Raw genomic sequence first — 12,029 nt, forward strand, 5'->3', positions numbered from 1 at the left:
CCTCATCAGACAAACCTGATTCTGCTCATCAGATGTTTAGTAGACTCCAACGCTTCAAACTGGGTCAGATAAAGAGACATCAAAAATTGTGCAGTGTTGTAAACAGCCAAGCCACTCCACACATACAGAATACACTCTAAATGTGAGTGTAGACATCTTGACGATAAATGCCCTATCATCTCCTCTCAATTGGGTGATTATGTAAAGTTGAACTCCACAGATCTAGAGACTGAGATGTGGTCTGTCCCAAGCAGATTGGGAAACTTAGGCAAACATTTGACCAATGCACACACACATTCCTCATTTTACTCTACACCTTCCCAACCCAAAGCTCTTTACACATGATTACACAGAAGCCCCTTTCACACTGCTCGTCGGACCCGGCAAATTGCCGGAACATTGCCGGGTCGCCTTCTGTGTGAAAGCAACCGAACCCGGGATGAGCGCTGTGTGAACAAAAGCCAAATCTAATGCCGGGTCATAGTGATGACGCACGTTATCGCACGACTCTTTTACCAGCTGTTTTGAAGGAAGATCAACGTTCGCAACAAAACATATGTGCAAACTGTAATGAAGCAGAGATCAGTTAGTTCCTCACTTTCCGTGCTGACGTTGAGATCGTTCGCTTGCTTCAGTTAAAGTATAACGTGCCAAGCGTCGTCGACTCGTACATTACACGTCACACGCTGATGTCACGTGTCGTTACGGGATCTTCAAGGGTTGTGTGTGAAAGCATGCATATATACCGGTCATCACTGGCAGTGTGAAAGTGCAAAATCTAGCGACCCGGGAACAATTGCAGGAACACTTTACCCCTGTATTTGCCGGAATCGCAGTGTGAAAGGGACTAAACATACATTTGAGCCTATACAAATGGACTTAAATTTTCATTGCTTAACTGTCAGATCTTGAAACCATGATGAAATTGTCTTGTGCATGGGTGGCAGATGACCAGACTGAGCATGTTTCTGAGCTCGTGTAGGTCCAGAGAACCCAGGCAGATCTGTTACCACCCCACTGCAACACCAAACAACTGTGAACATTAAAGAATAATTAAACTCTTCTCAAGAATCAATTCAAAATTATCTGGCTGCACCACTTGCTTTAAAAAATTTTTATGGCAGCCCCCTTTTAAAAGTGTTGTACAGTAAAAACATACTGTACAATTGCATTGTTACCATACTTTTGTATGTTTATGTGTTTACATTATTTTATTTTATATTATGTTATTTTTATAAAGCCCAGAGTCAGCTCTTTTAGGGTTAATCAGTGATCTCCTTGTAATGATAAAAACTTCCTACTCATCCGGAAGAAGGAGGCGGGAACCGCAGCACAATCAAACAACACTTTAATTATTCAAAATAAACACAAAACAGCCCACCAGCCCCTCACAGATGACTGATGCGCGGAAATAAAAACAAAACATAAACTAAGATCCCAGGCCTGGTCCTCTCTCGTCCTTCACTATAGTCGCTCCAGTTTTATATCCTTCCATCTCCTACGTGGGACTCGATACTGGCGGTGGGGTGCAGGTGCAGCGCATCTCCAATCACTACACCTGGCCTCACTCCTCGTTCCCACGCCTCTCGGCCCCGCCCCACTCGCCACACTCCTCATGTTTTCTGATTCTAGAGACAATACTAACCTGGTCCACCTAGAACTCAACACATCCTTTGATAAGGTTTGCCACAAACTCTGCATTTCCATACCTAGGCAATAGGCAAAATGTTGTTTCTTTCGGGAAGCACAAATCACCTCCAGTCTTGTGGAGTTCCCCAAGGCTCTGTTTTAAGACCACTACATTTAATTATATATATTATTTGTAATCTATATGCTTTCTCTAGACAAAAAACAAAAAAAAAAATAAAAACACATTCTGCTTGAATAATGCTCTCCATTGGTATGCAGACAACACACAAATGTATATTTGTTCCAAGGTCAGGTCAAATTTATTCTCCCCTCCAGTCTGTATATCCTGTATCCTTGATCTTAGTTGGGAAGTGGGGCTGAGTGTCAACTTCCAAGCCTGGAAAAGCTGAAGCCGTGTAACTACAGACCTCAAATGCCTTGTTGAACATTACTCTCATCTATGCCGTGACATTGTTGGTGCCCTGTTAATGCTCTCCCCTTCTGCTCATCTTATTTGAGCGATAGTGAATCTGTCATTCACAGCTTCATCTCTTCATGTTTGGATTACTGCACTAAACTGCGTCAGAGTTTACAATCTGCCCGTGTTCAAACACACACATCTCTCTTGTCCTCCACAAACCACATGGGCTTACCTTGGAGGGCCAGTGCACTGCATAGTTTAGCTCCAACCCTAATCAAACAAACCTGAGCCTGTTAATCAATGTCTTTGGGACCATTAGAAAATCCTCCAGGGCAAGATTTGAATAGCCCTGCCTTACACGGTTTAGTGCCACGCTATTTGGCCAATTTGATAAACCCCAAATCGCTTGCTCAGCTTCTCAGGTCCTATGGATCCAATGTATTAATGTTTTCCAACTTCATATTGTCTTCGGTAAGTGGCAGGGCTTTCAGTGGTACTGTCTGTAAAATTTTATCTCTACTTACATTCAAATCCTAGTCATTTGCTCAAGGTTATTGACATGTTTATGTCACAATGTGTCACACTGTAAAAAAAAAGTTGCGTCAACATAAAAAAATAGTAATGAGTGAAGCGTTCAGCATCTGCAAACTCAGACAAATTTTAGCACAGGTTATTTTATACTTCTATTATTAGAACGTGATTGGACAATTGAGAAGGTAATAGGTGACGCTAACAATTGAGTCTTCCTGGCAGAACTTATGCTAAAGCTTCCATTTATTTTAAGTTGGGTGGACTTTAGTCCCGTTTGTTAAGTTTACTCAAAAAAGAGCTTGCAATAAGTTGCCTTATTTTTTTAAGTTGGTTGACGCAACTTGTATTTATTTAATTTAATTTTTTTTTTTTTTTACAGTGCATAGATTCTAGTTTGTGCTGTGCATTCACTTGAAGTTTATAAAAGCCACTATAGAAATCAATGAGAGAGTGCAAATGTAATTTATTCATGCCTGGTCTCTGTTATGGTTATGATCTGTTTTGGTTTAGTTTTCTTTGTTTTAGTTCTTCTGCCATGTTTGTTTCAATGGTTTTGGATTTAATTAACACCTGTTTCAGTTCTCCCAATTAATTTTCTGTCACATAAGTCTGTGTTCCTCTATGTTCCTTTGTCCTAAGCTGTCTTAATGATTGAGCCACAAAATCATTTGATTTGTCCCAGAGAAACTGATTCATTCAGGAATGAAGCAAGTGATTTTATTAATAAAACTGAATCACTCGCTCAGCTGATTCGTTCAAAATGTGGATTCATTCTGGAACAAAACAGCACCATTGTTCACAGACTCACAACTCTTCTGCTGTGGATTTATGTTAGTGGTTATTTATACTAAGTGGAAATAATGATAGATTCTATTTACAGTAAGAGCAAATACCAACATATTCTATTAACACTAGGTAAAAATAGTATTTTCTAGGCAATAAGTGGTGTGATTGGTTTACCATCCCAGTTACTTAAAAAATACTCTCGTTCTTTATTAATATTAACATTTAAACATAAAAATAAAAATCTAAACATTAACATATATATGAGATAACATAATTAATGGACAACTATGCTATATCTGGGAAAAGAAATCAGCGTAGTTTGGCGTGAAAAAGAAAAAGAAGAAAGCCCATGATGAAGCCGTGCATCACTTTCAGGTAGCTATGTTCATAATCCTGTGAAACTTTTTTGACTGTTGATGTTATTAATATGTTTTAATGTTGTCAATAATTTCAATTTTTATGATTTCACACATTCAGACTTAAAATTCTAGTGTTCATGACTTAAAATGTATTATATAAAAACAATGATTGGTTAATAAAAAATAATCATATGGTTTTATTGAATAACACTATTAAAATAATGTAATGCAAAATAAACAATTTGCATTATTACAAATGTCTGCAAAGGGCAGCAATGGCCTGGTAATTGTGGTTGTTACACTTACAGTATGATCAAATCCTTGTTTAATATTGACCAAACATTTCATTCAGATAGCCACATAATTTAATTTTTTGTCACCTTTTGCGGTAGAAATGCTACATCCTCTTAAATTTCTTCAACAAAAACATGTGGACATCACAACCCTTACCAAAACAGGAACAAAACAAAACAAAACATAATCATTTCATATTAAATGAGTAAACTTTTCAATATGTATATATAAGGATTTTTACATTTCTGAATGTCTGTAAGTTGTTTATATGCAACAATATTGAACGTTTCAGTGTCTGTGCAAACATAAGTAAATGTTTTTGTGGTAGAATGACACTTTTTGTAAAAATACATATACTCACGAGATCATGTCAAAGCCATACATGCAATAATTCATTTGTCACACCAAAGTGAACTGCAAAAAGTGATAAACACACACTTTCAATAGAGCGTGCTTGTTTTATATCATCTTGTCTTCTCGTGTCAGCAGTGGTTTATGGATGTTTCTTGTCTCTGTAGATGTCATCAAGTCCTGTTTATGGCTTAGCACTGAAGTCCTTGAAACAATCCCAGCATCCTCATGCTTCGCTCACAGTCGCTCTCCATCTCTTTGTGTTTTGCCTTTCATTGTTTTGACGGAATGTGAACATACTGAATGCCAGCTGAAAGAAAGGCTGGCATTGTACAGTTGCGTGCAGTAAGTCAAGAGTGAGTATGCCGTGGAATCTGAACCTCCACACCTGCGCTGACACTCTCTGACAGCTGTGTTCAGCTCAACTGAAGATGCTATCAAACACTACAAGCTTACTACTGACAGTTCGATGAGGAAAACAGAGACTTCAGCAGAAAACACATCTCTTCCTCTGGCCTGTCCACAGCATCGCCACCACGGGGGCCTCAGGGGCCGGCTCAGCCACCTAATCACTGTGCCCCCTGTGCAAAAGGTTTTTATTTCAGTTCTCTCTTAGCGAAAATATTTTTTTGGTCAGGTTCCTGAGCGAAACAAGAATGGGTTTGTTTTTTTTATAGAATTGTGACCATCTTTGGTAATGTTCTTAAATCTTCAAACTGCTAATATTTTGCACTTTGCCATTTTGAATGATGTCTTTACTCTATAATCAAAATGGTGAAGGTTTTTATGAGAATAATAATTTATTACATGTATATAGTGCTTTTCTGGGTACTCAAAGCACTTTACATGAAAGAGGGGAATCTCCTCGTCCACCAGCAGTGTGCAGCATCCATCAACACCAGCTAACTGATGGAGAGGAGACAGAGTGATGAAGACAAACAGTGTATGGGGAGGATTAGCAGGCCATGATCCTCAGAGGCACATGGGGAAGTTTGGCCAGGATGCCGAGGTCACATCTCTACTCTTTTTGAAGAAATCCCATCCTGGGATTTTTAATGACCACAGGACCTTGGTTTAATGTCTCATTCGTAGGATGGCTTTCTATGTTTCAGCTGTTTGATATATTTATTTATATTATAAACTGTGCACACACACAGTACAAACCATAGAAACAGATAATTTTAACAGCAAAACAACACAAAACTTTAAACTTGCACTGAATATCCGTATTAGCACAACAACACGGGTATGATGCTGGACAGTGATTATAAGCTGTGATTCACCATCAGAAGCAATGAAACACAAGCAAAAATGAAGCAGTCTATGAGAAGCAGGGACAACGTTTTTTTGTGGCCTAGTTACTAGTCTTTCTAAGTGAGCACCAACCTGTGTCTTCTCCATAAGATTAGCAAATGTGTTGATCATATTATTATGGTCCAACATCTCTCGATTGCCATAACTGCCAGTTGATGGAGCTCTACTGATAGAGAAACTGTAAGTTCATCTGCTTCAAAAACAGTACCATTATTACCTCAATGCTGAGAGATGTCATGTAGCTTTCAGATGCAAAACTATTTTATTCATTTAGGCAGCTCTGAGAAAGAAAGTGTGCTTTTCACTGAAAGTAAAATAATTTTATGTGGAAGTGGTTCAATTCAAATGGTGTTTATAATTTTGGTACATTACGCTGTAGACAGGCCACAATATTATTTCTGAATGCTGCCTAAAATGTGACTTACAGCCGACGTGAATTATTAGTTATACAGTTATATTTTACAGAGCTGTCAACAATGGAAACTCCAACATCATGCAATCAGGTGATGAACACCCTATTCATATATAAAACTAGGCTATCTGTTATTAAAGTTTATATAAAAAATATATTTATTTACAAGTTTCGTGTTTGTTTTTCCCCGTTTTATTTGCTCAGTGTTCAGAAATCCATTCAATAACCCCCATCAAGAGGACACAGCCCCCCTAATAATTGTGCATGCCCCGTCTCTTTGTGCGCTCTGGCTCCTACTGACAGGAAGAGAAGCTGAAGCTTGAGCTCACTGACTCTGAGGAGAACAGCACACAGTGACCGTGATGTGTCCATTAGACTGGATATATATATAAGCACATCTCATAGCACATCTCTTCCCTGGTGATGTGTGGGACAGGAATGCAGAAACCTACCAATCACATCACATCACAGCAAACAACAACCATCCAACCATGCAATCATTTCCCCACGGACAAAATCAAGTCTCGCCCTTCATTTCTTCTAGTTCAAGAATGCATTTCACTGCGATGTACGTCACAATAAGAAAATAAAAGATTTTAAACTCTCGCTGGAGTATCAGCGCTGGAGTGTTTCTCTCTGTGTGTCTGAGACAGCAGGTGGATGTGGTGCTTCCAGGATCATCTAGAGCAGAGACCAGACTAGACCAGCTCTCAGGGGCTGTACATGTTCAGCCTGCTGCTGGAGTGAACATGACTGCGTTTGTGAACGCCGCTCAGAGATGGAGAGTACATGCCTCTTACACACCCAACTATTCTCATCCAGGGGTCATAGCAAGGAAAATCAGACTGTTCATTGTTCTGCTGTACAGAAGTACTGTATGAGAGAGCTCAAAACTCTAAAGTCCTACAGGAAATTCCTAGAAATCGTTCTTTAAGTATCCAGGATTCACCACTAATTCTGCCACTGTACATGCGACCACACACATATACTCCACACATTTCAGAAATGGGCTGTATGGCTCCACAAATGACAAATATCACACATTTCTATAAACTGTATTCATCAGTTGAATGTGATGGGCTGTAAAAGATGAAGAACAGAAAACAAACAAACAGCAACAACGTAAGACTGAGACCTTGATTTGTGCTACAGCTCAACACTAGACAACTGTTCAAACGCTGGGGTTCAGTGAGATCTTTGTCACAGAAATTACTTTTATTCAAGGGTGCATTAAATTGATCAAACGTGACAGTTTATAATGTTGCAAAATATTTATATTTCAAATAAATGCTGTTCTTCTGAACTTTCTGTTCATCTGTGAATCCTGAAATATAAAATGTATTGTAGTTTCCACAGAAATATTGAGCAGCACAACTGTGTTAAACACTGATAATAATCAGAAATGTTTCTTGAGCAGTAAATCATCATATTAGACTGATTTCTGAAGATCATGTGACACTGAAGACTGGAGGAATGATGCTGAAAATACAGCGGAGCATCACAGAAATCACAGCAATAGACAGCTATTTTAAAATGTAAAATAAATGCAGCCTTGGTGAGCTTCCAGAAACATTAAAACATCTTCTCAACACCAACCCTTGAACACGAGTGCAGAACCCCAGCACTGATCTCAAACAGCGCTCCTGTTTTCTCTAAGACATGTGAAGGTGTACGGTGTAGTATTAGCTGAGAGAAGCTTCTTCTGGAGAGTGTGTGCTGCTAGTCTATTGAGCCTCACACACTGATGATACGGTAACCAGGCAACCCTGCTAGAAAACCACATGTGTCATCACAGCGCTGGTTTCCTAGGAAACAGGTGACCGAGACAGCGCTGAGTGTGAGGGACGCCTCTGAAGCCGAGGTCAGAGAGAACGCTGACCTGTCCAGTGACGACTCTGATGACGTCCATCACGTCTCTGACCGCACACACACTCATCACAGGCTCACAGTGAGGCTGCAGAATATTTCCAGACACTGATGTTATAAGGGTGCAGAAATCAGCCATGTGACAGGAAACAGCAGGAGCATGAACAGAGTGCTCTGCTAAAAGTGGGTTTAGTTTTATTTGAAACAGAAGAGCACGAGTCTGGTGATGTTCAATGGTGCTGTCTTAGTTCTTCAGTTAGTCGTGACTAGCATCAAAAACTAACCGACTGATTAAGTGAGAAATCATCTTGTATGAGACACACACCTCTGCCCCGATCTGGTGCCAGTCCCAGTCAAAGAATCACTAATAATCCTGACGGTCACTTCAGACCAAACACAAATAACCACAGATGCCCTAGCCTGCATTTATTACACAGTCATATTCTGAATAGTGTATTGATTTATTGATTTATTTGTAAAGTCCTGTTTGCCCTGTTTACAGCGGCTGGCTGTGGGGCTCTACTGTCACACACACACACACACACACACATGTAATTCACAGTTTAATAATCACAGGTGTGTTTCTGGAAGCTGACGTGTGTCAGGGGAAAGAAAAAATGTCTTCAGATGTTCTTCTGTGCAGCCAAGTGTGCATCACATCTAGACAACATCAGACACACACTGAGTGTGTGAGAAAGACAGACAGATGAAGAGCAGACGATGGAGAGAGGAGGACAAATCTGGAGACTCCTTCATCCATAAAGCCTGACATTATAGTAATGAACCTTGGTCATTAACGTTTTAATGAAGGTTTAGTTGTTAGAAGCCTCTCATACGGCGGGTGATCTAACAAACTATAATACTTTTTTATTCAATTTAAGTATATTCATTGAAAGTACTAATGCATATTCTACATCTTCATATGATACTTTGACAGAGGAACAGATTTAACTGAAATCATTCCACTCCAGAACGGTCACATTGAAGTGTCACACCATGTTTGACATCACTGACTGTGTTTTTGCATGTGGTAAGTGAACACCAATGCTTTGACACTGAAGCGAGCGTTGTGGCAGAGCTGGTGTGTTTAGACTTTTTAAGATCCTGACAGACAGAACTAATAGCATGAGAAGAAATAACAGCACATGGGAAAGATCACATGACAGAAGCTCCATCTCTGTGTGAACTGGATCAATATATGTACATATCAGATGTGTGTCCCAGGTCAGTCTAGTTCACTCCAGCCAGACTGTTAGTCAGTCATAGATTGAATGTTGTGTGCTGAGTGTTAAAAATAGCATGAGGAGTCTCTGGGCATGTTGGGGGTCTCAGTCACATCTGTTGCTATATGAGCTCCTGCATACTTCAGCAAGAATGTGAGCTGTGCCCCAGAGAGATCATCAACGAGACATCAGAGATTCACACACAACAACACTTCAGCATCTTATTTACCTCTCTAATGTTTTAAAATGCATTTAATCTGTTGATCGACTTGTTTTCTTTCAGTTAGCACAGGTTTCGACTGATTGTAGGCCTCACTGATCTAAACTCCAGAATGAATCAGTCACTACACTGAGAGCCTGAGTGAAAATGATCTCTCTGGAATAATGTGCACCGAAGAACCATTCACAATAAGACATGAAAAACTGAGCTCAATTTTGATTTCGTGTTGCCTTTATCCTAAAGACAGGATTTTGAGTTGAAGCAGGCTGATATTGTTGGGAGGTTTGTATTACTGGATCAGGGGAACTGTGTCTTTTGGGAACTCCTGCTGACCGCATGAGACAGATGGAGTGGTATACACTACTTACATCATCCACACTAGAGATCAGATGTGCTGCAGTCGTCAGGAGAGATGCCGTGCCCTGAGAGAGAGGGATGAGATGAATAAGAGAAGAATGATGCGTGTGTCCCCTGAGCTGCATGCGTTCGCTTCTCCAGCTCCTGTTAAGAAATGAATCAATATTGTACACCGTTGACAGCAGTGCTGCCCACCTATCAAACCATAGTCACAGAACTCACTAAACCACAATAAACCACCATACTCAAATCCTCATGATCACAATTTACAGATGCTAATGGCTAAAGACAAGCTAATAAAGACTAACTCTGCGTCAGGACAGAACTCGACTAACAGCACAGCTGAGAACTGTGTTTTCACATTTATATTTCACATGGACATATATACACTCACTGGCCACTTTATTAGGTACACCTTGCTAATACTGGGCTGGACCCCTTTTTGCCTTCAAAACTGCCTTAATTCTTTGTGGCACAGATTCAACAAGGTGTTGGAAACATTCCTCTGAGATTTTGGTCCATGATTTTAAAAATGCAGATTTTGACATGATAGCATCACACGGTTGCTGCAGATTTGTCGGCTGCACATCGATGACGCAAATGTCCCGTTCTACCACAACCTAAAGCTGCTCTATTGGTTTGAGATCTAGTGACTGTGGAGGCCATTTGAGTAAAGTAAGCTCATTGTCATGTTCAAGAAACCAGTCTGAGATGATTTGAGCTTTGTGACATGGTGCTGGAAGTAGCCATCAGAGGATGAAGGGATGGACATGGTCCGCAACAATAGTCAGGTAGGCCGTGGTGTTTAACCAATGTTGAACTGGTACTAAGGTTCCCAATATCCCCAACACCATTACACCACCAGCAGCAGCCTGAACCGTTCAGACAAGGCAGGATGGATCCACTGTAAACCTAGCATTCATAGGGTCTCTGCACTTAGCATATGCACCTGATAATACCATGGATCATTTATGTTCATTATGCCAAATTCTGACCCTACCATCTGAATGACGCAGCAGAAATTGAATCCGGTGTGGTCTTCTACTGCTGTAATCCCCATCTGCATCAGGGTTCGATGTGTAGTGCATTCATAGATGGTATTCTGCCAAGCTTGGTTGTAATGAGTGGTTATTTGAGTTACTTTTGCCTTTCTATCATCTCTAACCAGTCTGCCCATTTTCCTCTGACATCAACAAGGCATTTTCATCCACATGACCGCCGCTCACTGCATATTCTCTGTGAACCCTAGAGATGATTGAGCATGAAAATCCCAGTAGATCAGCAGTTTTTGAGATACTCAGCCCAGCCGTCTGGCACCAACAACCACTCCACGCTCAAAGTCACTGAAATCCCCTTTCTTCCCCATTCTGATGCTCGGGTTGAACTGAAGCAAGTCATCTTCACCACATCTACAGTAGATGACTAAATGCACCGAGTTGCTGCCATGAAATTGGCTAATTTTTGTTACCAAGCAATTGAACAGGTGTACCTAATAAAGTGGCCGGTGAGTGTACATATACTTATATATATATATATATATATATAAATATATATATATAAATATATATATATATATATATATATATATATATATATATAGTATTGTTCAAAATAATAGCAGTACAATGTGACTAACCAGAATAATCAAGGTTTTTCGTATATTTTTTTATTGCTACGTGGCAAACAAGTTAACAGTAGGTTCAGTAGATTCTCAGAAAACAAATGAGACCCAGCATTCATGATATGCACGCTCTTAAGGCTGTGCAATTGGGCAATTAGTTGAATTAGTTGAAAGGGGTGTGTTCAAAAAAATAGCAGTGTGGCATTCAATCACTGAGGTCATCAATTTTGTGAAGAAACAGGTGTGAATCAGGTGGCCCCTATTTAAGGATGAAGCCAACACTTGTTGAACATGCATTTGAAAGCTGAGGAAAATGGGTCGTTCAAGACATTGTTCAGAAGAACAGCGTACTTTGATTAAAAAGTTGATTAGAGAGGGGAAAACCTATAAAGAGGTGCAAAAAATGATAGGCTGTTCAGCTAAAATGATCTCCAATGCCTTAAAATGGAGAGCAAAACCAGAGAGACGTGGAAGAAAACGGAAGACAACCATCAAAATGGATAGAAGAATAACCAGAATGGCAAAGGCTCAGCCAATGATCACCTCCAGGATGATCAAAGACAGTCTGGAGTTACCTGTAAGTACTGTGACAGTTAGAAGACGTCTGTGTGAAGCTAATCTATTTTCAAGAATCCCCCGCAAAGT

General features: G+C 40.0%; 1 protein-coding gene across 1 annotated transcript in view; it reads right to left on the reverse strand.

The window, feature by feature from the left end:
- Positions 1-12,029, reverse strand: part of LOC128028658 (schwannomin-interacting protein 1) — a 189,599-nt gene that overhangs the window by 39,366 nt on the left and 138,204 nt on the right. The gene's annotated exons all lie outside the window — the stretch shown is intronic.

The sequence above is a fragment of the Carassius gibelio genome, chromosome A15 (assembly GCF_023724105.1).
Source record: "Carassius gibelio isolate Cgi1373 ecotype wild population from Czech Republic chromosome A15, carGib1.2-hapl.c, whole genome shotgun sequence".
NCBI lineage: Eukaryota > Metazoa > Chordata > Actinopteri > Cypriniformes > Cyprinidae > Carassius > Carassius gibelio.